This window comes from Schistocerca serialis, unplaced genomic scaffold (genome assembly GCF_023864345.2).
Source record: "Schistocerca serialis cubense isolate TAMUIC-IGC-003099 unplaced genomic scaffold, iqSchSeri2.2 HiC_scaffold_1169, whole genome shotgun sequence".
Taxonomy (NCBI): Eukaryota; Metazoa; Arthropoda; class Insecta; order Orthoptera; family Acrididae; genus Schistocerca; species Schistocerca serialis.
The window spans coordinates 172,501-177,500 of NW_026047369.1; the positions used below are offsets into that span (position 1 = coordinate 172,501).

The 5,000-nt window shown below is 53.9% G+C and overlaps 1 non-coding gene across 1 annotated transcript in view; it reads left to right on the top strand.

Annotated features, from left to right (window-relative positions):
* The first annotated feature begins 4,374 nt into the window (after window positions 1-4,374).
* The window catches only part of LOC126433578 (small subunit ribosomal RNA), a 1,910-nt gene continuing 1,284 nt past the window's right edge, over window positions 4,375-5,000 (top strand). The window contains exon 1 of the ribosomal RNA XR_007578591.1: window positions 4,375-5,000. This exon is cut by the window's right edge and continues 1,284 nt beyond it. This is a non-coding gene — a ribosomal RNA (small subunit ribosomal RNA).

Below are 5,000 nucleotides of genomic sequence, written 5' to 3' on the forward strand. Positions count from 1 at the left end.
CTGCATCCTCTGTCGACAACAGCACCCCAACGCCAGCGCCTCTGCCGCACGAAGTCGTGGACCGGCAATCACTCCACCTGCACCCGTTCGTGCCCCACCCCAACCGCCCAACTCGCAACTCCAGCGGATGAACGGCGGACTTTGCTCGCACTCGCAATGTGCAATCCACCCCTATAACGTGCGTTTCATGAAGAGTTATGTCCAATATGCGACATTCCCGCTGTCCATATACATGAGCTGCGAGCTGTACCACGTACGAGCTACAGACGCGATCGCGTTGCTCTCTGTACGAATGCAGATGCTCAGCGGCAGCTAGGAGGCGCTCCATCCATGTCGGTACCGGTGAGCGTTGCACTCGCAGTCGCAAAAACGTACGGCAAGTATATTACTCGGAAGAGTCAATGACAGTCCAAGCCCCCCTGCGTGGGAAGAGTCTTCCTAGGCCATGACCCACCGGAAGGGCGCAGCGTCCCCCACCCCAGACATGTGACGTCAGACTATCGGTATTGACGACTAGACTGATTCCTTATAATCATTTGCCATACACCGGTGGAAGCTGCCGAGACGAGTAACTACATACCGGGCTCGCCGTGTCACTAATGTACAGAGATACAATAGTTTCGACTGGAACCGGATTAAACGTATACACGGCGCTGATTAGTAATAGATAGAGCCATCAGAATACAGATAATGTATAGACCTGTCCGTATACATGCTGAAAGACTCTGCTCACAATCACACGTCAGCCAGACACTCTTATCACGCACTACTCTCTGCCTGTAACAGGCACGCAGACGATATGTAAGCACCAGCATGGAACAACACCCAGTGCATCCTCTCTGCCACATTAGACAATCCACACTATCATAACCAGACCGGGAGGTCCACTCGGAAAACAGAATATCCCACCCTTCCGACAACCACCATTGCTCAGCTAAGCCACCAACACCCACACATGTCCCACACAGGGGTGCACCCAACATCACAATACTGCCTCCTGTCACACCACACAAACAATGGCAGGAATGAAAGACACAGGTCTGCCACAAGCATGGAATCAGAGCGCCGCCTGTTATGAGCCAAAGGTGCACCCTGACGTGGCAAATCAGATGATGCCGCAGTCATTTACTTACGATAATCACAATCAACAAACTGCCGCCCCCCCCCCCCCAAAACACCTTTCCTTACAACAATGTGTACCTTAACCTAACCCATATTGTGCCTTAACCTAACCCATATTGTGCCTTAACCTAACCCATATTGTGCCTTAACCTAACCCATATTGTGCCTTAACCTAACCCGTATTGTGCCTTAACCTAACCCGTATTGTGCCTTAACCTAACCCGTATTGTGCCTTAACCTAACCCGTATTGTGCCTTAACCTAACCCGTATTGTGCCTTAACCTAACCCGTATTGTGCCTTAACCTAACCCGTATTGTGCCTTAACCTAACCCGTATTGTGCCTTAACCTAACCCGTATTGTGCCTTAACCTAACCCGTATTGTGCCTTAACCTAACCCGTATTGTGCCTTAACCTAACCCGTATTGTGCCTTAACCTAACCCGTATTGTGCCTTAACCTAACCCGTATTGTGCCTTAACCTAACCCGTATTGTGCCTTAACCTAACCCGTATTGTGCCTTAACCTAACCCGTATTGTGCCTTAACCTAACCCGTATTCTGCCTTAACCTAACCCGTGTTGTGCCTTAACCTAACCCGTGTTGTGCCTTAACCTAACCCGTGTTGTGCCTTAACCTAACCCGTGTTGTGCCTTAACCTAACCCGTGTTGTGCCTTAACCTAACCTATGTTGCGCCTTAACCTACCCTATATTGTACCTTAACCTAACCTATATTGTACCTTAACCTAACCTATGTTGCGCCTTAACCTAACCTATGTTGCGCCTTAACCTAACCTATGTTGCGCCTTAACCTAACCTATGTTGCGCCTTAACCTAACCTATGTTGCGCCTTAACCTAACCTATGTTGCGCCTTAACCTAACCTATGTTGCGCCTTAACCTAACCTATGTTGCGCCTTAACCTAACCTATGTTGCGCCTTAACCTAACCTATGTTGCGCCTTAACCCAACACACGTTGCGCCTTAACCCAACACACGTTGCGCCTTAACCCAACACACGTTGCGCCTTAACCCAACACACGTTGCGCCTTAACCCAACACACGTTGCGCCTTAACCCAACACACGTTGCGCCTTAACCCAACACACGTTGCGCCTTAACCCAACACACGTTGCGCCTTAACCCAACACACGTTGCGCCTTAACCCAACACACGTTGCGCCTTAACCCAACACACGTTGCGCCTTAACCCAACACACGTTGCGCCTTAACCCAACACACGTTGGGCCTTAACCCAACACACGTTGGGCCTTAACCCAACACACGTTGGGCCTTAACCCAACACACGTTGGGCCTTAACCCAACACACGTTGGGCCTTAACCCAACACACGTTGGGCCTTAACCCAACACACGTTGGGCCTTAACCCAACACACGTTGGGCCTTAACCCAACACACGTTGGGCCTTAACCCAACACACGTTGGGCCTTAACCCAACACACGTTGGGCCTTAACCCAACACACGTTGGGCCTTAACCCAACACACGTTGGGCCTTAACCCAACACACGTTGGGCCTTAACCCAACACACGTTGGGCCTTAACCTGCTCTGTAATTGTCATACGACGCGTTAAATTAGTGTAGTGTTGCCTAACTGCAACCCCCGCAATATAGTTTGCTACTCGCACTGCCCGGTCCCCAGAGTATCGCTTCATGTTAAACACCTTGCAGCTATACACTGTAATGCGGATGGCAGCAGGACGTACATGCTCAATGCCCTTCGCAGTTGTTCATTGGCATTCGCATGGCGAAGCACAGCCTACGTTGTGGTACGGCTTGTGTCAACTGTCCGCTGATGTTGTACGTCCAAATCACACACTGTACTGCACATTGGTCCTCATGTACTGAATGATACATCGTGGTACATGTGTGACCGTACCACGACTGCGCCAACAACGGCGAACCATACGGTCCAAATATTGTGCACTCAGCTACATGTCGTCTCCCTATAAGAGCTGGATTGCAGTATGGTATGCCGTGGATGGCGATCGGCATGAGCCGTCTGTTGATGTAGTGGCGCGTGTTGTCAGACGTAGTCGTCTCTTCTCACACACCGTGATAGCATGGTGCACTGCGTTCCACATCTGCGACATGCGACAGAGGCCGGTTGACAGTCGTTCGCGCAATGGACATCGCATACGTACGGGGGCCACCTTCCACGTGTTCGCGAAGCGTGCACATGTTGTTGCGTGTATGTGGGCAGACATAGTGTGTCGTGACACCTGACACAGGCATGCAACAGTCGTTGAATTTGCAAATGGCGATGGACGTCTACGTTTGCTGGTGACGTTACGCAAATGAAGAACTGGTAAACCGTTGTGGTGCGGTTGTTCTCGCTAGAGGTGAATCAGTGATGGCGACGATCGGTTGAGCTACCAACCGGTTGTTTCAGCGATACCCACCATGCCCACGAACGTGAATGGCATGTGGGTGTGAAGCGATACGCGGCGGTGGCTGGGTGGGACCGTCCCCGGCCGGTGAGGGGGGGCCTCCCGGCGTGCTGGCCGCGCGGTGCGTGGGCGCACGCGCTACAGCCGGCTGGTGGGGGCGGCCAGTGGCAGGCGCGCCGGCCGACGGAGGCGGCAGGCGGCGTAGCTGCGCGCCGGCGCACCCTGCACGCGGCGCCGTGCGGCCAAAGTAGGTCCTCGCGGGCCCGGTGCGAAGCGCGGTGGACATCTGCAGTGTGCTGGTCCGATTGAGGACTGTGTGCGCTGAGGATGCGCCGCCGCCCGGCGCTCGGCGCCGCGACGCCGTCTGCTGCTCGGTCGCCTCTGCGGTTCTCGCAGGTGGATTGTATCGCAGCTGTGCGGACGTGTTGGCGCGTGCGCTGTGCTGGGAGAGTTCGCTTCGGCACCCAAGTGGGGCTTTTGTCCTTCTGTGGCGCTGGCGTTGGAGCTGCCGGCCACCGTAGGTGGCGCGTGTTGTCTCCCGCCGGCAATGCCACGACAGCACGCTCCCGGGCCTCTGTCGGCAGCGGCAAGCTCAGTTGGGAGCACGGGTGGTCGCACCTAAAGCGTCTACTCGCCAAACTCCGGGCGATTGCGCCTCTCTCGAACCCGACCAAGTACTTAGGACGGCGCTGCGCGCCGCCGGGACCTGAGAGGGTTTCGAGGTGTATTGTGCAGGGGAGCTCAGCCTCCTCCTGTTTGCAGAATAATTGAGCGGACGCTTGCGTGTTCGCGCGGGCCCCCGGGACACACTCCCGGGCGGCCGGCTGCTCAGCTCTAGTTGACGCAGCTCCCTGGTTGATCCTGCCAGTAGTCATATGCTTGTCTCAAAGATTAAGCCATGCATGTCTCAGTACAAGCCGCATTAAGGTGAAACCGCGAATGGCTCATTAAATCAGTTATGGTTCCTTAGATCGTACCCACGTTACTTGGATAACTGTGGTAATTCTAGAGCTAATACATGCAAACAGAGTCCCGACCAGAGATGGAAGGGACGCTTTTATTAGATCAAAACCAATCGGTCGGCTCGTCCGGTCCGTTTGCCTTGGTGACTCTGAATAACTTTGGGCTGATCGCACGGTCCTCGTACCGGCGACGCATCTTTCAAATGTCTGCCTTATCAACTGTCGATGGTAGGTTCTGCGCCTACCATGGTTGTAACGGGTAACGGGGAATCAGGGTTCGATTCCGGAGAGGGAGCCTGAGAAACGGCTACCACATCCAAGGAAGGCAGCAGGCGCGCAAATTACCCACTCCCGGCACGGGGAGGTAGTGACGAAAAATAACGATACGGGACTCATCCGAGGCCCCGTAATCGGAATGAGTACACTTTAAATCCTTTAACGAGTATCTATTGGAGGGCAAGTCTGGTGCCAGCAGCCGCGGTAATTCCAGCTCCAATAGCGTATATTAAAGT